General features: G+C 35.5%; 1 protein-coding gene across 1 annotated transcript in view; it reads left to right on the top strand.

Moving 5' to 3' along the window:
* PTPRD (protein tyrosine phosphatase receptor type D) overlaps positions 1-25,561 on the top strand; it is a 1,875,912-nt gene that overhangs the window by 550,425 nt on the left and 1,299,926 nt on the right. The gene's annotated exons all lie outside the window — the stretch shown is intronic.

Genomic DNA, 25,561 nt, shown 5'->3' on the forward strand with positions numbered 1-25,561 from the left:
GTTTTTTCATCTCAAATTGTACCTTCATTCCCTCAATTCTACCCTCTGTAGTGAACATGTTTTCTATGTAAACACATCCTTGTAGAGATGATCTGTGCACATAAAGCACATGTGTACAAAGGCACACTTTTTAAAATTATAATTGTTACATTGTGAGCACATTGTTCTCCATCTGATTTTAGTCCAGATTGGCCCTTTATGTGATTAAATATAACAGAATGTCCTCAGGTAACACTGGATGATTACTAGTGACTTTGTGTCAGGCACTGTCTAAGCCTTATATACTAACTAAACCTCATAACTCCCCTAAGATAATACTGTTACTTCCTTCTATAAATAAGGAGAAGAAATAAGCCTGAAAAAAGTAAATGAGCTATTCAAACTCACCTAACTGATAATGGCAAAGCCAGGATTAAACCCAGGCAGTTGGATTCCAGAGTCCACTCTCTGATTCATCATCCCTGAGCTTCATAGGTACAGTAAGTGGAGGGTTGGTTGTTGAATTAGCTAAGTATCATGTTTAGTAATAACTGTATAAATTGATTGTATAACAAATGGGCAACTTTAGAAGAAAGGAAATGTATAGATGGAATTTTTGACTGAAAGAAAAGGCATGTGGGGACTTTGACGTAGATCCAGAGCACTGTTTCCATGCTTTTAATTGTTCTTTTATTTTAGCTTTTTTGATCTTGGTATCATAACTGAAATAAGCTGCAGCAGCAGGAAGCCGAGACAGTGACAGGCGAGAGAACACGTTCTCACTCCTGGAAGAGGGTGAATCTGGAGTGGAAAGATATAAAAAGGACTGGCAAGTTAATTAGGAGTTGTGAGGAAGCTAATTAACTTGTTCCTAATGGTGAACAGCTTTTGTAGAGTGGGCTTCCATGGAGGGAGCAGGCCCATGTGATGTTCATTTGTAAGGGCTTGGGTTTTGCAAAGCAGCAATTCAATGCAGGAAGAGAATAGTCTTAGTAGAACAGAAAACACAAGGTTGACTAGTGACTGTAAATGATCAAGGTATGGAAAATCAAGTATTTAGCTTTACGTTGTTTCTCAAAATTGTTTATCACATCTTGTGGAAGTAGGGATTGGGAAAAAATGTGTGGTATATTAAAATTACATTTTTATAGAAAGAATCCAAATTAGATTTCTCTCTCCCCTCTCCAGAGACACTACTGGGGTGGTCTAACCTTTTGACCTAAGTATCCAGTCCCATGGTGCCATCTGGTGGCATCTGTTGCAATTTGAGGCATAGGGCCTTTGGAAATGCTCAACTTCTGTGAAAGAATGTTATTTTCAAACCAAACCTACAAAACGAAAAATGGCAGGCAGGCTTGACAGTAGAGAGTACCAGCAATGGAGGCTTGGTCAACTTTCCAGTTGTGGCTGATGGTGACCTTGACCTGTTTGAATTAATTCTAGCCTTTGAGAGGAATGCATTTCTCTGGATACTTTTCTTAAAAGGGACAGTATTTCTATCAACATAAAGAATATAGGGAAAAACAAGCCAGTTTTAGGAAAGCCAGGTTGATATATTGGCCAGCCCCTAGGGGGATGAATTATGATGTCTTTGGTTTAATTTCTAATTTTCAGATATGACTGATGTAACACACATTTGAGAGTAAGATAAAAGTAATGAGAATATCTGGAAAGCTACTCATATGTAGAAACACATAGACCCTGCTCTGTATCTTGTAACCAGGAGAACTAGCTAAAAGATAAAGTAGTGTTGTATTCAAGTTTGGGGATGTTCCAAAGAAAGACAGGCAGGAAAAGGAGTGAAGGAATCCAGAACACTGGAAAATACATCTTTGGCAGGACTGGATGTGGAGTTCAGACAGGGCCGAGAAAGAAGTGAAACCAGAGTGGGCTGATGGACTCCAGTGTGGAAGATTGCCGTGACGTTGAAGATGAGGACTCACAGGCACGAGAAAGGCAGCAGGGTTAACTGAGCCTTTCGGGAGAGGGTTTGAGAGATTCAGCATCACGCAGAAGAACCTCTTAACAATGAGGTCCAAGGCGTGGCCAGGTTTTGAGAGGTTCATGAAAGAGGCAAAAAGAACAGAGTTGTATTTAACCGCTAGCACCATTCTATGCTTTTTCACATATGTTATCTCATTAAATCTTCATAGAAATTCTCTGATATGTGTAGTGATAGCCCTGTTTTATAGATAAAACACTCAGAGAAGTAGACAAGTAAACTCATCTGATGTTACATGAGTATTAGGTTACAGAACACTGTTCCAAAGACCCTGCTATTTCTACCACATTTCATGGTGAAACCAGAGTTGAGGAAGGTTCTTAGGATGGATATGAAGTAAATGTTCAATATGCTTAATAATACTAGCACGTCTTGGTGGTCAGTGGGTATTGATCAAAGCATGTTAAAGTGGACAAATACAGCTGCTTTCAACTAAAAGGGGTAGATTGACATTAGAAATGAGAGAATAGGCAGTGAGCAAGTGAAGCAGTATTTGAAAATAATCCCCTGAATTTAGGAACATAGCTGCTGCTTTTCCTATGTAACGTGTTCTTCAATACATGTGAGTCTGTGATAAGATAAATGAGGTCTTCTGGGTATTCTAAACCTCAACTTTTCAAAACAATTTATTCTATGAAAGAAAAGTTGTTACAGTGTTTCTTAAAACCTGTGACATAGAACATAAGCTATGGGCAATGTTAGTAAGTGTTCTGTGGTAAAAGGACAGAATGGTTTGTGACTTGACTGAGCGGGTTTTCTGGTTACCCTTTATGCCTCCTAGAAACTGATGGTGCACATTACCTTGGTAAAGGCTCTGAGTCTGTTGAAATTGTTGAAACAATTATTGTTGAACCTTTTTGATCTTAAAGAACTTTTCCCCCCCTTGGAATGCATATAAGATTTATCAGGTTTTTTTTTTTCACTTTGGGACACATGATGCCGAGTAAGATTCATAATTGCTCTTCACTAGAAGAGTCTTTAAGGAAACTTGTATTCATTTTTGCTCTACAACTAACAATGTTAACAACCAAATACTATGCAGATCAAACTTTTCTTTTTTTATGAAAAGATGAGTTTGTGTCACAAACTTATGATTACCCAGGAGAAAGGGGGTGGGAAGGGATAAATTGGGAGTTTGAGATTTGCAGATACTAACTACTGTATATAAAAATAGATAAACAAATTGCTTCTGTATAGCACAGGGAACTATCTTCAATATCTTGTAGTAACTTATAATGATAAATATGAAAAGGAATATACATACGTGTACATATGACTGAAACTTTATGCTGTACACCAGAAATTGATACAACATTGTAAACTGACTATACTTTAAAAAAAAAGAACTTCATTTGGAGTGTTTTTTTTTGATAAGTTTGTTTTATTTCCAGCCTGAAGAGATGGTATCCAGCACCACACACACTCACGTGCACACACACCCACGTGTACACACCCATGTACTTCATCCACCTGAACTTGCCTGACACACTCCTTCCTCTTAAATGGCAGGGACAAAGCCGTACTTGGCAGTCCCCAAGTTGCTGGTTACATTAGTTAAATTTGGTCTTTCAGAAAGAAGACAGCTGCAATTGTAAGAAGCTGAGTCCTTAGCCAGAGGAGAGTCCTAGAGCTAACAGCCACAACTTGAAATACATGCAGATCCCCCTTCCCAGGGGCCGCTCTTGAGACTCTCTCCCTCCAGAAGTTGAGTTCCAAGAAATGGTAAAGGAACTGGTGGGGTTTCCTAGTACACTCCCCATCCAATGAGAACTCCTTCCTGCCCTTTCTAGAAGCTGGGAACACACCCACTTGCTCTCCTCCCTTAAGGAGGCTTCCTGCAGCCTTGTGAATGTGGAACCCACTGAAATAAGCCCGGTCGGTTCTGCCCTCCTGTCTAAGTGAGGTGCAGATACACTGGCTATGCTGGAAGTCAAGAGTATTACCTTGCTCAAAGGACTCCTGTCCCAGAGAGGAGAGGCATTGGGAAGGGGTGGAAACAGGATGGTTGCTCATCTAAGGATCTCAGTGGGGAAAAAATTTGGAGTTATTTTTCATTGGAGCTCTATTGTCTCCTCTTCTGTTGATGATCTGAACATTTTAATTGATCACATGCTTACGTGGTATCAAAAGATTAGGCAAGAAGCATACCTTAAAAACAATTTATATTTTAAAAAAATTTTAGCAAGTCTGAATGTTATCCAATGTGTTTGTCCTGAATAACATTTATTAAAGGGAGGAAAGAAAAGAAAGGAAGGAAAGACGATAAAAAGAAAGTATGAAAATTTAAGAAATTATAGTTCACATTAATTGTACCATCTTTATCCTCTGCTATGAGAAAGATAAGGCATCAGCAAGATTTAAAAATTGTTGCCATATTTTGAGTGATGTTGAATCACATGAGCTTACAAAAAGAAAATCTTTAAGTCAGGAAAGTCTATGGGAACGTGATTTTATTCTAAAGCTGGTATTATTGGCTTCTTGCCTCGTATTATTAGTCCAGTTACCTGAGTGGAAGAATGATACCTGTCATCATCCTATTTCCCTTTACCAGCAGAGGGAGCTGGAAGGTCACTTGCAGGGCACAACACTGATGGTCAGTGTTAACATGCAGTAGTATCCAGCTGTCTTTCAGGGAGCTTCATTATCAGATCACTTCTAGACACTGATAGGCAAAGCATGTTGCTACTGGAAAGTGTTACTGTGATCTCAGGCTTTAACTCATGTGACAAGAAGAGCATTAGTTTATGCAATGCAGTTTATGATAATCCCAGAGCAATGGTAGAATTTACAGCATAATCAAAGCTGATGTTTGACAAGGAAGATCTTTACCTCATAATAAATGAGTTGACTCTCAATTTTGGACAAATGTCCTATTCAGACACTGTGGTTAGCATGCATATTTTAAGTTGGTGAACAACCATTAAGTGCCTGGTTTTTTCAATTTAAGTGGCAGGTTTTCCAGAGGGCCTGACCTGCTCAAATTTAAATTAGAAGAGAGAAAGTCCTTTGTATTCATCAGCTTTCAATTTTACTTGGAAATATACTTGATGGGAATGGACTGAACTTGTGGGTGATGCTTTTTTTCTTTTAGTTCTCGCCCACCTTTTACAGATCTATTCACAAAACTATAGATTATTTATACCATTTTTCTTATTTCTCCTGCCCAATATTCTCAAATACACAAAAGAACATAAAGATCTTTTATTAAATATAAATTATGGCAGTATATGCTGGCTCCAAAAAAAAAAGGACAAGAAGAAACAGGTGATCTGTTGCATGTCAAGTAAAATGATTTATTTGTTTCTGAAAATTTAACCTTTTAAATGTGCTTTTATTAAACAGTCATGCCATACAAAATCTTGAGAAACTGATTAGTTTATGAACACTACTACATTGATTCATTTATTAATATTGTTGTATTTATTATCCTAGAAATGTTACTTAAAAACAGAGTAACAGAGTTCAATTAATTTTTCTCTGTGTCCCACTGCTATTTAGCCCAGTTACTTGGCATTTTGAACAATATGAAAGTTTATAACTAAATGGAAATATAAGAGCAATACTTAGTCTGGTGAAATGCAAATTATTAAGAAAACAAAATAAATGTAGGATTTTTTTCCAGAATGTTAATTTCATTGAAATTAAAAATTTTATGCTGCATTTTATTCTAGCAGTGTAACTACTTGTGTATTAATTTGCTTGGGGTTTGCTTTAGTGTTGGAGTCAATTCTGACTTGAGGTTTGTATGTGTGTGTTTTTCTAAATGTCTTTTCTTTTCTTTTTCTTTTTTTTTTCTTTTTTTTTTTTTTTTAACTGTGTGGCCAATGTTCATTTTTATATACTTTTGTGTCCAAGAAAGTTCGGAAATGCTCTTTCTAGTTAGGTAGACTCAAATACAGAGGCTGCATTTTAATGAGAAAGATTGTGTATTCAACTGTAACAACTATCTCAGTATAGTGTTGGGTCAGACCAGTGGTTAGAGTAGCCTTGGAAATCTCCTAACCAGGATAATAACAGTTGTGGCTGTCTAATTACCTTCCCAAACAAAGCTGAGAATATGGAGACCTGGTTAGAGGAGAGGGTGGGACTATTTCACAGGAATCACACTGAAATAAAGGATACTCAGGAGCAGAGACAGGAAATGGATGAAGGAAATGTCCATAGAAAGGAGTTAGCAAACAGCAAATTCAGGTAGTCAGCAATGAAATGGGAACCAGCAGTGAAAAATCAAACCAAAAGCAAGTAGGTTCCAAAGGAAATGATTTCCACAGGAGTAAAAACTGCTCAACTTAAACTCATCGTGTAATCTTTCTTGAATTAAATAAAATGCATTGAAATCACTACTGGAGCCATTAAACTCACTAGACCTCAGCTTTTCAAGTTTCATCTAGACAGTTAAGAGTCTCACTAGATTAGTAGACTAATGTACACTAAAACTCAGGAAATTGTTGTCTATTAGATCATTTTAACCTATATTTTCAGAAAATGCTGCATATAAAATGACCTCATAGAAAACAATGAGAAAAAGACAGACATACCTAAAGATGTACAAACGACAATAATAATAAACACACAAAATGATGCCTAGTCACACAAGTAATTAAATGGAAAATGAAGCAATGCATATTAAATGTATTAAAATAGAAAAGGGTGGCAATATCTTGTGCTAGTAGAAGTGAGGATAAATGGTCAGATTCCTGTACTGTTGGGAGGAGGACACAGGTTTCAAAAAATCCTTCAAAAATACATATCTTTCAGCTTAGTATGTTTTTCATTTGGGAATTTATTTTAAAGGACTCATCAGAACAAATGTATAGACATACAGACAGATGTTCACTGTAAATTACTATGCAGATTTTTAAAAGATTATCTTCACATAAATATATAAAGAGAAAGATGAAAACGTTTTAAATGCCAGCAAATTACATTAAGTGAAAAAAAATTTCATATAGTATGCCAATATTTATAAAAATGTGTGGGTTCATACTACAAAATAAAATGCTCATCAGCATTATGTTCTATATTAGAAACTCTTCTAAGTGTTTGATATATAACACATTTAATCCTGATCACTCTGAGAAAGACACTATCACTGACAGATACGGAAGCTGAGATAGAAACAGACAGAATCACTTGCCTAGATAGTAGTAAAACAGTCAAGATCTGAACACAGGCACTGTGACTGCAGGGACCATAATATTTATTTTTACTTTGTTTTATTTTAATTGAAGTACAGTCAATTGTAATGTGTCAATTTCTGGTGTACAGCACGAAGTCCCAGTTACACATATACATACATATATTTGCTTTCATATTCTTTTCCATTAAAGGTTATTATAAGATATTGAACATAGTTCCCTGTGCTATACAGGAAAAACTTTTAAAATCTATTTTTATATATAGTGGCTAACATTTGTAAATCTCAAACTCCCAAATTTATCCCTTCCCACCCTCTTTCCCTGTTAACCATATGATTGTTTACTATGTGTGCGAGTCTGTTTCTGTTTTGTAGGTGAGTTTATAGTGTCCTTTTCCTTCCCTTCCCTTCCCTCCTCTCCCCTCCCCTCCACATATGAGTGATATACTGTGGTATTTTTCTTTCTGTCTGGCTTACTTCACTTTGAATGACATTCTCCAGTTTCATCCATGTTGCTGCAAATGGCATTATTATATCTTTTTTTTTGGCTGAGTAGTATTCCATTGTATAAATATACCACAACTTCTTTATCCAGTCATCTGCTGATGGACATTTAGGTTGCTTCCATGTCTTGGCTATCGTATCTAGTGCTGCTATGAACATGGGGGTTCATGTGTCTTTTTGATTAAAGTTCCCTCTGGATATATGCCCAGGAGTGGGATTGCTGGATCATATGATAAGTATTTTTAGTCTTTTGAATAATTTCCATGTTGTTTTCCATAATGGCTCCACCAAACTACATTCTCACCAAGAATGTAGGAGAATTCCCTTTTCTCCACACCCTCTCCAGAATTCATTATTTGTGGACTTTTGAGTGATGGGCATTCTGACTGGTTGAGGTGATACCTCATTGTAGTTTTGATTTGCATTTCTCTGATAATTAGTGATATTAAGCATTTTTTCATGTGCCTGTTGGCCACTTGTATGTTTTCATTGGAGAATTGCTTATTTAGGTCTTCTGCCCATTTTTGGATTGGGTTGTTTGGTTGTTTTTGTTATTAAGTTGTATGAGTTGTTTACATATTCTGGAAATTAAGCCTTTGCTAGTCACATCATTTGCAAATACTTTCTCCCATTTTCTAGGTTTTTTGTTTTGTTTTGTTTATGGCTTCCTTTGCTGTGCAAAAGCTTATAAGTTTATTTAGGTCCCATTTGTTCATTTTTGCTCTTATTTCTACTTACTTTAAAATAGAGATACCAAGGTGTTAGAACTTTTCTCTAGCTTATAAAATGATTTTTGTCATTTTTATTCATGCTTTTTGTATTCTCTGAAAATTATATTTAGGCATTACTTTTCTGTTAAAAACATTACAAAGCTAACTACATGTTAGGAGAAAAATAATTGCACATACAGGCAAAGACAAATGTTGAGTCAGGTCTAGTGATTAGTGGATGTCCCTGACAGTGTAGAATTAGAAATGATGATGTCCCCGAGGTTTATATTTCTATAGGTTTTAACCAATTTAGTCAATTTGTTAATTAATTAATTTATAAACAGACTATGAAGATAAGGAGGCTCTCAATATCAAACTGAAAAATTATAAATGTGATTTTACATTTGGACGTGTTTACACCATTTAAACTGCTTTGGACTTTATATGACATTTTACAGTGGTGTGTAAACTAGTGCCTTTTGTTAAACCAATATCCTTAATATATTAAACAATAATGCATTTGGAGTGGAGAGGCCATGACCTTTATTTAACTTGATATTGCACTGCTTTTTCTAATTGTTGTGATTTTTAATAAACTGACATTTTTAGAGACAGGAAAGCATTTTAAAAACCTTTCCAATACTACTTCTCAGCCCCCAGAAATGCTGGTGGTTAAATTAGTCAGAAAAGCATTAAAAAAAATGCTTCAAATTAAAAACCCAACTTAAAATCTCTTTCATCAGCATGTTACTCATCCATAGCAACATAATACAGGAGGGGAGAAAATACACACTAAGCACACAATTGACAAATAAGCCATTTCAGGTAGAAATGTGCTGCTTCATTTATTTCTTGATGAACAAAATATGTGAATCAGCAATAAAAAAATCATTAGACTCACTCCCTCCTCCAGAATAAGAAAGAAAAGTTGAAGTCTAGGGTGTGAAAGTACTACATCAGAAATAATTTTTCTTATAAAATAGGAGATTCCTTTCCAGATATTTGCAAGAGAAGAAACTAGAAACTGGTACTGGTATATAATAAGGAAATTCATCCACGTATTCTCTTTAAAGATAGGTTCCAGTTTAATTAAAAATACTGTTTTCCCCTTGCCTGTGAATTGTCTAAATAAAATACTCCCTGGGCTTTGAAAAGTGCTGACTGCAAGATATGTGAGTTGAAACATCACAAGGAAGTTCCCTGCAAAATTATTTTCTGTAAGATTTGACCTAGATCTGTCAGAGAAATGTCTGTGACTTAATTCCTTTATTAAGCTTTTAGTTAACACGAGCAATGTAACCACCATCATATAACAGAAGATGAGAGAAATGAAAAGCTTCAAACCATTAACATACTGCTTATATACGCAATAGATTCAAATCATTCTGTAAAAGATAAAAGTAACGATTATCTATGCAGCATAGTCTACAGAAAACGAAAAGAAAATGGTGCATGAGTGTAACGTGAAGGTATAGCTCTCGATTGCTCCAAAAGTTCTATTTCAGGATCATTTAAAGTGCCCTTCTCATCATCTCCATGGCTGAAAACCTTGCATCCTCCTTTTTGCTCTTGTTTTCTTATTTTAGAACATATTATGTAAGTACACCGTGAGATTGGTTGTACTTTGAAAAGATCCTCACACCTATCTCCACCTCGTCCTTTCTGCTTGAGTCCAGCACTCTCCCCCTCGTCCTTTCTGCTTGAGTCCAGCACTCTCCCCCTTTGCCATGGCTGGATTACTTTGTTTCCTTGCCTCCACTGAATTCCAGGCATTTGCCTCGTATCCATTCTTCATTTTTCTGTCCTGTGTCCTAAAGCATTACCTGATGTTTCTCACCTATGTTTAGAGTTATAAGAACTTCTATTGCCTATAGCACCCAGTTTATTTTTTTCTGACAATCAGATTTAACCTAATTTGCCTTTACCTCATCTTGATAATCCCCTAATTCCCAGCACATTGTCTTCACCAGTCAGGGCAGGTGGCTCGTGAATTTGTACCATACCCTCGGCCTGCGTGCTCTGTTTAGTTCTCACATGTGTCCGTGTTCATACCATTCTCCTTGACTATATTGGTCCCCTTGTTCTTTGCTTCTTTATATACTCTTCTAGTTCTGGTTCACTTCTACCCCTTCTCATCTCTATTGAGCCCCTGTTGCAAATATAATAAGAATTATGCAGTTGAAAATGTAGGTACAGAGAACAAACTCACGGTTACCAGTGTTACCAGGGGCAATAAGGGGGTGGGAGAGTGGGAGGTACAAACTATTGGGTGTTAAGATAGGCTCAAGGATGTGTTGTACACCACAAGGAATATAGCCAATATTTTCTAGTAACTGTAAATGGAAAGTATCCTTTAAAAATCGTATACAGATAAAAAATAAATTTTCAACTGCATAATTCTTAATTACATCTTGTGTTTGTCCCCATTATTATATGTCATTTGTAAGATCTCTGAGAAGAGCTACCAGTCTTTTATATTTATGAACATATGTATATAAAGAGTTATTCTATGACTTTTCCCTTTATTGAATGAGTAAATATTTTTCAATAAATCAGGCTGATTTGATAACTACCACATAAATCCATGGTGCCAATTTTTTACCTGTGTATATAAGTTTGTACATAATAACATGATAATATAGTTATTTGAAGACATTTAAAATACATTTGTTCTTGAAAATGCAGTGTCCATCTGCTAGTCATCAATAACAATTGAACTGATTATTTAAGACTACCTGACATATAATTCTGGCTTAAAAAGTATCCCTGACTTTCAGTAATTAAATAAACAAAATTTACTGTGACTACATGTGTACAAAATGGATGAGAAGATATTGAAGGTATATAACTAAAAACAGAATAGTTAAACAAGAGCTTTTTTAAAAATTGGCTGTTAAAGTATGGACTAAATTTGCTAAATTCAGATGTAAAAAGGTGAGTTACTCAGATGATAAGCTCTCATTAGAAAGAAAACCACTGAGTAGATTACAATGAATATTAAAGAGAACATTGATAATGTATGCCTCGCTGATTTGAATCTTTAGGATGGTGATTTGAAAACTAAAAGTCCATGTTTATGCATGTTGTTCTTTAATGAACTGAATAAAAATATGTGACAGATTACAGGCACTTTCAGCATGTGAAAGTAAGCCCTACTTTATTTCAACAAGGTATATCATTGCCCACCTATGATTCCTCTCTGATCTTGGGTGAACCAAACTTCAGTGAACTTCGTCTACATCATTTATTTTCCAAATACAATTGGGTGTATAATTAAATTTTCACAGCTGAGAAAAAAGACTTTGTTCTTTGTCTTTTTATACCTGTATCATACCTTGTGTTTAGCGGTTTGCCTTTTTCAGAGCATTTTGTATGCATTATTGTATTTGATTTCTTGGAGATATTTAAGGAAATAAATGATTATATTGTAGGTATGAAGCTGAGGCTCAGAAAAACTAAATTACTTATTTTGGACCATATATAGTGGTGTATACATGAGTCAATGAACATCTGACTTCCAGGAGGTGATCCCATGTCATAGCTCATCAAAGATTTAGGCCTAAAACATACTCAAGGTTTAGAAAGAAACGCATTTCAAACTTTGGACCCAGACACAATCTCACCCATTCTTGTCTGACACAGAGCAGCTCTTAGTGAACAGAGGGAGGAGTGAGATGATGAGAAAGAACAGACTGTGCTTCAGAAAATGTCTTTGACTATAGTGGTGCACCTGGAGGGCTGAACTGTGCCAGGAATGACCCCACGGTTTGCTGATGGTGCCAAAAATGAAAACAGGGGCTTTGACCTGAGATAAAGGCTAATGCTCCCTCTAATGTCTATAGGTCGTGAGTCAATGACCCTGTTCATTGGTTAACAAGTTTTGAAAGCTGAGTTTATTGTTACAATCAAATAAATAAAACTCAAAACACAATTGTTCGGACACTGGGATGCATAGTCCTGGTGGTGCTGCATCGTAATTACAAAGGGCTAGAGAGTTGGGAAGATCCAGTAAAAAGTTTCAAGTTCTTAAGAATTGTTTGCATCCTCAAGCCTAGGTGAGATGGGGAGAAGGAAAAAAAATCTGGGCTTCCACAGAGATCACTTATGTTGATTTCTGTAATCATATCTTCTCTTTTATTCTACTTAATTGTATTAATTTTAATCCATAATTTCAAAACTACTTACTGAGCTTTTCTGTCTCAGACACTGTTTCTGTGCTGAACGTATGAATGGGACAAGCTTTATGTATCATAAGAGAAATAGCTGCTTACTAGATGCCTGATGTATGTCCAGTGGAGTTCCAAGTGCTTTATGAACTTTTCTCTCACAAACTCAAGAAGTTGCTTCTATGATTTTATCAATTTTACTGATGCAGTAACAGGCGCAGAGATCTGGGGTGGAATTCAAATCCAGACATGAATTAAATAAGTTTGTGATGGAAAAGTTCGGTTAACTGCCTGGCATATTATTGGTATTAAAGAGCTAGCAACAAAATAATGCTCAATTTAAAATATTTAATTTGGTAAATTAAGGTGTTAGATTCAGGACTTCTGTTTCTGAAGTTCCTACTAGCATAATACCTGAATAGATTTTTGGAGTCAGAATGTGTTGAGTTCTACATCGAGATAAATGACTTGAACAAGTTAGAGAAATTGTCCCAAACTCAGTTTTCTTATGTTAACAATGAAGGGATAATATACGACTTACAGTGTTGGTGTAAGGAATGATAAAGAATGGTACAGACAACGTTGTGGGTATAGACTTGATCTTCAGTAAATACTGGCTATTATTTTTATTACACTAAGTTCAGAACAAATCTTTATTAAATTTGAAGGACACTGGTTTCAAACCCCAGACTGATCTCCACTTTATTTTGCTCACATTCTTATTAATGTCCTTGCTTCTATTTTTACTTAAATGGATCCATTAGGATTCTGTGATCAGTAATTTTCATATTAAATCTTCTCTCCCCCAGATTATAGCATGCAAACTCTTTGAAATCGGCTTTCCTAAAATTTAGCATTTAAGTCTGGCAAATAGCTATTGGCTTCTTCTTTTAGTGTTACCAATAGTTGCTTTCTCCCAAGGTTCCCTATTATCCTATGAAAGGTATATTCTATCAGCCTCATTTTTGGTTCCATTTTATAATCCCAAGCTTGTATGTGTGTACAACTGTGTGTGTCTGTATTAACCTTTACTTAAGTACTTTTGTGGGTTTTTTTTTAATGTATCTTGGTAAGTTTCTTTAATAATTTTTGAATCAAGTTGGAGTACAAACAGAATGAAAGACCTTGGTTAACTGTAACATCATGGAATTATTTTCACTTCCCAAGTTAGCTGCTTTTTCTTTCAGTGCTTTAGTTTTGAGTCGCTCATAGATCAATCACTGAAATGCAGGGGTCTTGCCTATAAAGTCGTGTTGCTTAGACAGCCCAGTGTAGAAATTTGATCTTAAGGTAACCACCATACTTAAATAATTAATTTTATATTTAAATCAAAGATAAAATAGTGTGTTTGGAAAGATACTTCTCAACTTTGATCACCTGATCTGTCTGCTTGTTTGCCTGCTGGCGTTTGAAGTTATTCTTGACAATATATTCAAAATTAGTGAGGTAACTTGATGAATTCTGATAGAGGTAGATAGGAAGAGAGAGAACTCAGGAGTACTTGGAAGTGTAAAGGTGAATTAGAGTTATTTTTTTCCACAAAGTTTTCTGTTTCCATAGTGTAGTAGTTATCATGTTCACCTCACAGAAACTTCTTTCAAAGCACATTGCATTGAGTATGAAGCACATTTGGACATCTTTGGTGATACAGATTTCTCAACACACAGGGCAACATTTTCTAAATTCTTCATCAATAGAAATCTGAGTGTAGAAATCGGAAGTGTGACTTTGGCTGCCGGTGAAAATAAAACCATAGCTCATTCTGATTTTGTCAAAATGCCTTTTTCCCTCTCTCAGAAGTAGGACAGTGTTGCAATCTGGTCTTCTTCCTTAAAGAAAACTTAGAATGACCTCAACTTGCCACATACTCCATATGGTTTAAGGGAATTTTGCCTGAGTGAAGAACATACATATTTCCAGTAAGAAAAAATCAAGAATTTTGCATATGTATATATGTATTTGAGCTTAAGGTGTATATACTTATTTAACCTTTTGTGCTGTAAAATAAGACATCAAATGAGGAAGAAGCACCTAATTTGTTGAATCAGATCAGTTTCTCCCAATGATTATATATCTTACATAGCACAAAGATTGCATGCATATGAATGATTGCCTTTGATTCACTTTATGTTCCCTTGCGATTTAAATCTGCATGTTTTTCTAATAGTTTTTTTTCTATCTAATAGTTTCTATTTTCTAACATTTTATGATTATGACCTTGACTTATTTTTTTAAGATCTTTAAATGTCATGACAAGGTATTACAACTCTGACAACAATTGCTGTTAAATTTGTTTAGCAGACACGGTCTTTGCTACATGTCCAAGCTCTAAATTGTCCCAAAGTGGTGAAAAGCTGGTCAGTATTGAATGATGTTTGAAAGTGGTAAAAATCTTAGGATGATTAAATCCAGTTAATGTGCTTTAACGTTAAACCATTGTTACCTTCTATTCTTCAAAGTCAGTTTACATGTACTATTTTCGGTCCATTCATCCTGGTGGTTGGTTAACAACTATGTGCAAGAAAATATTCTAGTCTCAGGGAGTCTAACTATGTTTAAGATAGTTGCTAGTCTTGGAACACTTAGAGATTTCCAACTGTAAATCCTTCATGAACTCACCTCTAGAAATTCTGAGAAGTCACATTTCCCTTGTCTCTTATTAAGGATTTATTTGAGGAATCTCAGGTGTTTTAACCCATGGTTATCAATACCAAAAAACCATAATGGTTAATTCTCTAATATTTAATATATTTCACTTACCATAAATCATTATTCTACTCCATGTAGAATCATCTTTTTACAAAACCAAGATGGAAGAATCATCTTTGCAATACATTTCTTTTTTTATTCTATTTTTATATCTAGTGGCTAACATTTGCAAATCTCAAACTCCCAAATGTATCCCTTTCCACCCCCCTGCCCCCCAGTAACCGGAAGATTGTTTACTATGCCTGCGACTCTATCTGTTCTGCAGATGAGTTAATTAGTTTTTTTTTTTTAAGATTCCACATATGAATGATACCGTATGGTATTTTTCTTTCTCTTTTTGGCTTACTTCATGCAATATATTTCTTAAGGTTTGACCTTATAACCTTATGAATAATTAAGACAATTTTTTTCTGTGAATTAGCCTCTAGGCTGCAAGCACTGTTCCAGTAGGTTGGACACCCAACGACCAAAAGCTTTGCAGAAAACATTGATGGATGACTCTGAAAATCATTTTATAACAACATATCTACACTTTAAAAATATCATAAACTTCTCTAAAATGGTGGCCTACAAAGCCTAGTCAGAGAAATGTGATTGGAAGGATTATGTCAGGAAATCCTGAATAGATATTTTCATGAATATATGAACTCATAATCACTATCTACGGAGATTTCCGTCCAATGCAGTTAGGATGAAAACTGATACGTCTCTTTAAAAAGGCTACTAAGTATTCTAATAACAGAAATCTAAAGAACACAGTTGGAGAAAAATTTACATGGTTTCCTAAAGTAGGCCAAAGAATTTAGGTTTAAGGATATTTATGCCAATCTTTCAGTGCACTCCTGCAGCTAATAGAATATATGATACTGTGAATCCACCAAAATTTCAGCACAATAATCACACACAAGAATCTTAATGTGATTTCCCTACTCTAAGATGGGAGAATTTCTCAACTTGAAATGGAACTGAAATCTAGAGGATCACTTACAGATTCATAGGAAGTCACATCAAGTAACCCTCGATGTGATGTCCTTTCCCTGTTAAATAAAAAACCAGCATAACACCTTCAAATGTCTGGGAAAATTTTTTGTGTGTATATGTGTGAGAGTAGGGGAGTGTGAATTCTGCTTTTACTGATATCAAATACTATTATTATATTGACTATCATGTATTTAAAAGTTAATTAAAATACACCCCCCTCAATAACTATGCTGTAATATGATCAAATGAAGAATTCACTACGTCTAGTCCCAACATGGAATGCTTTTTTTCATTTATTGGTGTTTTAAAATGCTATGTTGACTTACACCTCTGTAGTTGTGTGACATTTCCTCTTGATATGACAGGTTATTTGTCTTTACAACACATTTAAGACTGTAGAAATTTTATGCATTTTCATGAAAAAAGGCAAAGCAATAGAAAAGATGAGCTCTTCACATAGCTTTATCTCTGTTGTCAGAGAAGACGTTCTTATGATTTACACCAGGATTTTGCAAAGGACAGCTATGTACCAAAGCCACCTGTTGTAAATAACATTTCATTGAAACATAGCCATGCTCACTCATTTCTCTGTTTTCTCTGGCTGCTTTTAAATGACCATGGCAGAGTTGAGTAGTCACAATGGAGACCATATGACCTGAAACGCATAGAATATGTACTATTTGGCTCTTTAGAAAAGTGTGCTGATGCTTAATTTAGATAGCTAAGAGTTAGAATAATCGTTATTTATATATTGTATAAATTAGAAAATACTGGGCTTATAACAGAAAATCATTGTAACATTGTGAGAACCTATTTTTAAAGCTAACAAAATCTTCATACGTGGGTAAATCAACACCTATCATTTGAACTTTGATTATTTCTATTGCTAGGAATACTAGATATTTTCTCAATGGCACTAGAAAGCATGACTTTGATAATTTAAAATAAGGTATAGATACACTCGCAATTGAATAAAAATATACAAATATAAAATAATTACTTCATAACTACTTCATAGATTCTTTTGGTTTTCTTAAAGGTTTACTGTAGAGTTCAACTTCCCCTCAAATGTAGCTTTTTTGCCTTAAAAATATCCTAGTGAATGTCTTGTTAGAAGTGGAGGTTCGTAATACTGAGTCTTTAATCTACTTATTTTGTTTGAGTTAAATTTGTTGTAGTAAATCAGCAATTTAGAGATGACTGTGACTGTGAACGATTTGCTTGGAAGCTCACTCCTTCCTCTGCCTCTAAATTTTAGCAATAATTCTGAAGGAAGTGGGCATTACCATCGCCAACCCTCAGAAACTTTGGAAAGTGTGTGTGAATGGGAGAGGCATTTTTGTGTTTGAATGATAAGAGTTCAGGGTCTAGTAAGGAAGAATGTTAGCAGTACAGCCAGTCCCAGAGAAGGAAGAGTATCATTAAAACCTCTGTTGAGAAACACTGTAAATCCAGAGATTATTTTTGAGAAATTACAGAAAGCTTTGAGACTGCAAATATAAATCTGACCACGTTCACATACCAATTTTGTTATTGTCGATTAGTAAGTGGATCTCCAGTTAAAGAATCTTTCTAATGTGTTATTAAAAGGGTTTCCCATTATAATCCAAATAAATGGCAACTGATGTCAGATTTGCATTATATTTATATTTGAAAATGTACCCGGTTATGATAATTGCTCATTTTTCAATTGATGCCCAAAGCAACTCTATTTTCTGATGTGTCATTTAAAATACTCTTCACGTATAACTGAAAAATTGTGCTCTACATTGGAATTTGACACAACATTATAAAATGACTATACCTCAATAAAAAATGTTAAAAAAAAATACTCTTTAGTAATACATAAGTCAGTTAGCTCCTTAGGCTGATCTCTTCAAAATGAATTCCTTAGATCTAATTCTTTAGTTCTTTTATGAAAGAAATAGAAATGCTCTGCGTTTTATGTTCTGCCAATCATAGATACTCCTTTTCTTTTTTGAAAAAAAAAGTCTTTTTTTTAAGAAAGACTTGCACATTTTCACGTTCTGTATGTGTTTGGATATGTGTTTTTTACAGAAGACTTCAGCCTCTTTTCATGAATTAAGATTCCAAAGAGAAGATGAAAGATGGAGAAATTAATCTGTCTCTGTAAATAAATGGATGGGCCCTAAGCTTTGTAGCCATCTCGTTGGCAGCAGACGAACTGTGACAAACGGACCCTTTAGCTACCCATCATTCATGTGATAAGTTTCAGGTTCTACCCATGTGCCACATAACCTCAAGAAAGACAAGCTTTCCATTATAAATGAAAAATGACCTTATTCACTATCATTCTGGTAGACTCAATTTTTAAGTTATTTATTATAACCATAAAAAAAGAATAGCAAGTATATAAATCAGTGAAATTTTAAGGAACTACATGTCATGAGTGCTAAGTTAAAATTTAGCTGCTTCAGGTCCTTCACTTAACAATTTGCAAAAGTGAAAAATATCATTCAACTGAAATTTTCACATAGATACAAGATTTTGGACTGGGGTATGTCTGCTTTGTCTCCATCTCATCTTTCCCATTTTAGGAGTCTTAGTAGAATTTTACTGACTGGTAAATTCAATTTTTTTTTTCCTGTTCCCTCTGCCTTTTTTTTGTAATATCCGAAGTCCCAGGTGTTTACCGCCATCCATTTCTCTTCTTGAGTTTTGGGCTAGATGTGTCTTTTGGGACAGGAGCAAGTACTCATGAGAGAAAAAGGACGATTTCCATTCTTACCACTTTATCTCCGTGATACCCTAATAGAGCCTCAAATTGCTTCCTAGGCCTCATTCTTCATCTGGATTAAATTTAGATATATAAACATATTTTTCAACCCATTGTGTATCTAGAAACTCAACTTTTTCTTTCCTTAGCATGGTTTTAAAGAAAAAAAAAAAAGAAAAAAAGCAGTATTTTTGGGCACTTTTTCTCCCTCTTCACGTTAAAACCACAGAAACATTTCAAAAAGAAGTAAATATCGGAGATAGGATAGTTGACTTTCTTCAACAAATATTTATCGTTCACTTCTACCTCAGTCTTGCTGGGCTCCCACCCGAGGATTTAGGAACCACAAGTGTTTCAGAGATAGGAGAGTTTATTGAAACAGTAGATGTGGTGCCAAAATCAAGTGGGCTTTACTCCTAGAGTCAAGGCTGTGTAATATTTTAGTTAAAGGACAGGATACATTGTTCTGTGGAAATCATTATATAACAAATTGCCATTTTGGTATGCTGTTTTAGTTCAAGAATATTCTGGATTAAGTATTCTATGTTAGGCTACCATTGGAAATGAGTCAACCTTATCTTTCATTCTCTTCTACTGGAAGAAGTGGTCTTAGATGCAGAGGGACAATCAAACTCAAAACGAATAGGCTTCACCCAGCACCAGGTATATTTAGCTGTTCTACAGGATGTAGGGCAAAAAACAACACACACTAACAACAGAACAGAAGTCTTGCACCTCTCAGCAATAGTTTCCAGTGTCCCAGTAATTTTGCACTTAAGGTGTGTCTTTTGACAGGATTTAAGTTGTGTGTGTGCAGATAACTTCAGAGAAGTTCAACTATATGTGATCAGCTAGTTAGGCAGCTTGCCTTAGGCTTTATAACTACCTTTATCTGGGACCAGCATCTCATTGACACCATTAACTCATGCACTGATTATAGCTGCGTGGTCTGGTCTCTCTTCCTTGGCTAGATTCTCATTTATCTGGGACCTGGTAAAGGTAAACCCCTATCCATTCCGTGAGATAATATTTTAGGAAGATTTACCAAGTTTCAAATCCTCAGGCACCCCTGAAGGTAGAAGAAAAGCCTCAGAACCCTGTTACTTCCTTTCCACTGCCATTTTTATTATTATTAACCCTTTACCTAATCATCTGCTCAAACAACTTGTGGCAATTTAGTTACTTCTGTTAGCTTTTGCATTGTTTATAGGTCATCTCAAATTCTCTACAAAATTAAGCAGTCACCTATTTTTCACCTGGCTTGAATAATTACTTGACAAAATAGCTTACAGTGGTTGAAATTGCTAAGTAGTTGACTGGTAATTTACAAATTTTTACATTTTCTAGATGTAGATATTTTAGAAATTTGACATTTTATTACTAAGAATAGAAATAATTCTATATATTAAAATATTTAGAGTAATTTTTCTGACGTTAGTATGATTTTTCTAAAGCCTTTAAGACGTTCTTTCATTAGCAACTGTTCATTAATTTATTCATTTCACTTCCCATCAAACAATTATTAAAGAGCCTCTGTGTACCGAGGCTAGTAAATGGCTTGTGTCTCAAAGGAAGCTTAACCCAGGGGATATAAATAACCATGATAAAATACCCTTTGCTTAATTCCCTTGTGGAATTAGGGGATTATTTCATCTGTGTACAGTTAGGAATATGCAACTGTTAGTAGAAAGTCAAGTCAACAGTGAGCAAAAAATCCAGAAATGTTGTATTTTTTCCTATTTAATAAGATGTCTGGAGAGAAGCAGTCCTGGGCTGATACGGCAGTTCCATGATCCTCTCAGGGACCAGGCTCTTTCTGCACTGTTACTCATTCTGGTGGCTTTTGTCATCATGCTCCTTGCCTCATGGTTGCGGGATGATAGCCTCTCCTCCAGCTTGCATTTTCATTCCATGGAGGAAGAAGGGAATGAACACAAAGAAAAACGATACAAAAGCATGTGTTAGCTGTGTTTTCTACCTTTAATAAACCTTAAAGGAATCCCCACTCAACTTCTGTTTACATCTCATTGGCTAAATCTGTATTACATGGCAACATCTGCTACAAAGCATGGTGGAAATCTGAACGTATTGAGATAGGTGTACTGATACCTATAACAAAACTGGGGATTTATGGGGATATTGGCCAGGTGACTCCAAGTGACAACTGTGCTTCATATCATTGTTATTTTACTTGATCACTTTCTAAATCAGTAGTATTTAGGAAATTTTTTTTTATAACAGACGTCTTCATTCCTTATTTTATATGTCTGTGAAAACTTTTATTGTATAGAGGGAAATATAGAAAATTAAAACTTAGATTATGATTATTTTATGAAGGCAAAATAACTTATTTTAAATTTTCTTTAATTGTGACTTAAATTTTAATTATTTTATAATTCTCTTATATTCATCTTTCCTATACAAGGTTGACACTTTGACTAAGAACACTTTAAGATGGCAAAATGTAATATTAATATGTACTAATCTATTCCAGTTTGGCAGTTATTTACAATGGTACATAATTTTCTTTTTTTTTCATTCCAATACAGAAGAATAAAATGCTGGTTATCTTTTTAAACAAGTTTGCATTTGAGATCACGTTTGTAACCAATCAATATTTTCACATTTTCATATATTCCTATAAAATCAACTTTCTAAAAGCTTATGATGCATTTTTATGACTGTCTATTACCAATATATTTTGTTGAATGTAGCAAGAATTGAGTCTTAAAAGCTTATAGACTTATAGCAGTGTTAAAAAATTTCAAAATAGCAATTGATTTCATAAGTGCATTAAGAGAGGATACATCTACATTTATATTTATATATACAAAACACACAAGTAATACATGAATAGAAACAAATCTCTTTGTTACTCTCAATCCTTAATATGTGGAAGCTCTGGGAAAGAACTAATAATACACAATGCAATTAGCTTAGATCTGTTTTAAGTTGCTATTTATTACAATAAATTTCCAAAAATACTGCCCATGTACTGAAGTCTATATCTAGATTACTGATCGTTTCCTCTAGTGAAGCAATAGTAATCATTTCAGGTTATCTCTAAGTGAGTATGGTAAGGTTTGGAGGACATTGGAGAGATAGGATTTTAACTGTTCCAAAAAAAAAGAAGGAGAGTTCAGTAAGTTGGGACAGCAGAAGGTATTAATCAACAATGGCTGGTTGGTGATTTTTAGACATAAATACTAGTGACCTTTCTACAGCCAAGCAGGCTGTAACCTTCAGTGCACTCAGAGCAAGGACTACAGTGTGTACATGCTGCAGGAAAGAATAGATGTTAATTTCAGGCCTATCTTGAATTGAATTCTGTATCTTCCATTTAGTAGCTGTATGACTGTGGAAGTTCATTTAATCTTTCTAAACTTCAGTTTCATTGCAAAATTGGTGTAAGGATTAAAGTGGAAGAACCCAGCCAAATGACTGACACTATCCGCAGTGACTTACCTGGTCTCATAGCTCTAAATAGACTCTGTATGCTGTTATTTCCCAAATGTAAATCTTTAACTCAAAGCTCTCTCCTGAACTTTGCACTCTTACTTCCAACTGCCTGCTCAGCATGTCTACTTGGATGCCTGATGAGCACTTCAAGTTTATCATGTCCCACACTGGATTTCTGATCTAACACCCTGATCTAGTTTTCCCCAATATAAGCAGTGGTAACTCTATCCTCCTATTTGCTTGGACTTCAAAAAAAAAAAAAAAAAATGGAGTGAGTCATCTTTGACTCTTTTTCTTTCTCATATTCCAAAACGTATACCTCACAAAATCTTTTTAACACTACTGATAAACTATATCCAATATGGTACCACTTCTCAGACCCTCTGCTGATGCTTTCATGGGCAAATCAGTGTTGTCTTTAACCTGGTTATGATAACAGCCTCCTAACTAATGGACCTCCTGTCTGGCGCTTGTCTACCCCGACTCCCTACTGAAGTGTGTTTGACCAGCAGACAGTGGAATCATGTTACAACTCTGCTCAAAATGCTTTGGTGTCTTTCCATCTCAGAGTAAAGGCGAGTGTCATTACAAATGTCATTACAGTGTTCTGGATTACTTCACTACTATAGTGGATCTTTGACTCCCTCTGCTTCTGCTCTCCCTCTGGCTGAACCGTGCTCAAGATCTTTTGTTTGTCCTGAGGCAGAGCAAGTACACACATCTTCAGGTTTTTGCATTTGCTGTGTGTCAGTGCCCCCTACTCATCCCCTATACATGGATTTGTCTTCCAAATGCCAGCTTGGCCTGCTCCTTTACCTTCTTTAGGTCAAAGGTCATCTCAGAGAGGTCTTTCATGACTATTTAAATATCCATCCCGCCTCCCCTTAGCCCCATCCCCTACTCCATGTCCCTTTTGCTGATTCATTATTCTTCATAGAGCTTAGGTCACCTAAAATATATTTTATTTACATGGTTATGTACAGAGCTTGGCACATGGTAGTCACTCAGTAAATGCTTATTACATGAAAAAAAAGTGTAAATAGAAGCAGCAAAAGTAAACTTAAGTATAGTCTACTTTCAACCTATTGTATCTGATCAAATAGAGATAAAAGGGTTATCTCTGTTTTGCATGTCAGCTGTAGAAGTTAATAAATTATAAAATTATGAGGTAAATCTTTTAACTTTTAAACTAAATTTACAGGATCTTTAAATCTTATTGTTAAAAAAGGTGAAATTATGTACATTATACGTAGATGAAAATGTAAACATTGTGACATAAAAGCTATGAATTTTTGCAGTCATATGTTGTTAGCATTTAGCCTTTCTTGTAGGTTTTCTGTGCCTCTGTACACAAAGCCTAGACATACGATTTTTGAAACATCTATTTTTTTTCTTGATTTACAACTATGAAATCTGTATATCTGGCCAGTGACTTGTTGAGAAGTCTCAATTTAAAAAATCCTTTTTCTAAAAGACCATCACAATCTAGTTGATTAAGTAGAATAGATCTGTATTAGCCTTCAAAGATAATGATGTAAGTGTGACTATGTTGTCAAGAAAGTAAGTTTGTATATATCATTAGGAGTGAAAACATGCAGAACCAAATATGTAGCATTTATATAAAAGAAGAAGTAATAGCCTGTGTGTTAGTAATGGCTTTGTCTATGTGCTAAGTGACAAACTGCTCACTGTCCGTCTTCACAGGATAATGTGCTTCTGTTTAAAAAGTTTTCCTGATGCCATTTATTACTTTAAATCTACATGTTATCTCTTTGTTATTTACTTGTTAAGATCTGAAGGTCTAACATAAAGGGGAGTTTATGACCCTTTTCATATAAACTTATCTCATCCTGATCCCCGCACTGCTGGGGAAGTTCAATCAGGGTTGCTTTGGAGAAGAGAGCGGGACATATATATGCACAGGTGGGCAGATACTCTGAGCTAGCTGACTCTGTTCCCTTCCACACTTCCCCTTTACCCAGCTATTTTCCAGTAGTTGAATAAGGCATGGCCATGTGGCCCACTTTTGACTTGAGCCAATGACATAGAATCAGAGGCACTGGCTTCCATGGAAGTGTTTGGGAGGAAACAAAATTAGCTGGCATTTCCATTTAATCTTTTTCCTTTCTACTCCCTACTGCCTGGTAATATAGATACATCCAAAAATTCAGGGTAACTTAGATTCTACTGCTTTGAGTTAGGTGGGACAAGGGGAAAGAGGGTTGCAGTGTTGGAGGGGTGTATTACTTTGTATGGCAGCTATAAGAAAGTATGTTTTAAGAGTCATGATCTGCTTCTCCTTCATTGATTAAAAATTGAAGATTGAAGCTAAGCAGAAACGTTCCTGGAAAGTGGATCAGTAGTGGATTTCTCCTCTTGTTGGCAGGGTTTGTAGCTAGTCTCTGGGCTAGTTCACAGCATTATTCTGGGAGTCATTCCTTGAGTCCCATCCTAGAGCCTGATTCTCTAATTCTTGTGATGATACTGTGAAAAATTCCCAGCATATTGGGTAAATCAGGGCCCCATCAGGAGGCAGAAACCACATAGTAATTTTGACAAGACAAATTTTATGTAGAGAATGATTAATCATAACAAGATGGTACTAATGGTGATTACCTAGGTGGGAGTACACAGATCTCTTAAGAATTCAGGAGTAGATTATGTAAGGAGTAGTCACTACCCTTGAAGCTAAGATAGAGCACCCAGGAAAGGAACCGATCTAAAATAACTCCATCCCTAGGATTGGGATCCTGGCCTCATTGAGAGGGTGTAGTCATGTTACTGAGTCCACGCTCTTACTGCATGACAGGCCAATCAGAGGAAAGACGAGGTGTTTGGGCAAGGAATAGCAAATTCATTCAGAAAGCCAGCAGACCAAGAAGATTGTGGACTACCGTCCTAAATAACCTTCACGCCAGGGTCCGGATGCTAGTTTCTTTTGTAGTACAGAGACGGGGAGGTGAGGAGATAAAGGAAAAAAAGGTGATCAATTGCTGCAAGTAATTCCTGGTTTTAGCTAGACTCCCTCCAGAAGGGATGTGTTAAATTCTTTCCTGCAGCCATTTATAGGTGGGACTGGTCAGGATGTTTCTTGTGAGCTAAACAGGGGTATTTTAGCTTAACATTCAGATATGGGAGGCAGAGTTCCCGGAGATGGACCATTATGTATATTTTAAG

This window comes from Camelus ferus, chromosome 4 (genome assembly GCF_009834535.1).
Source record: "Camelus ferus isolate YT-003-E chromosome 4, BCGSAC_Cfer_1.0, whole genome shotgun sequence".
In the NCBI taxonomy this organism is placed as follows: Eukaryota; Metazoa; Chordata; class Mammalia; order Artiodactyla; family Camelidae; genus Camelus; species Camelus ferus.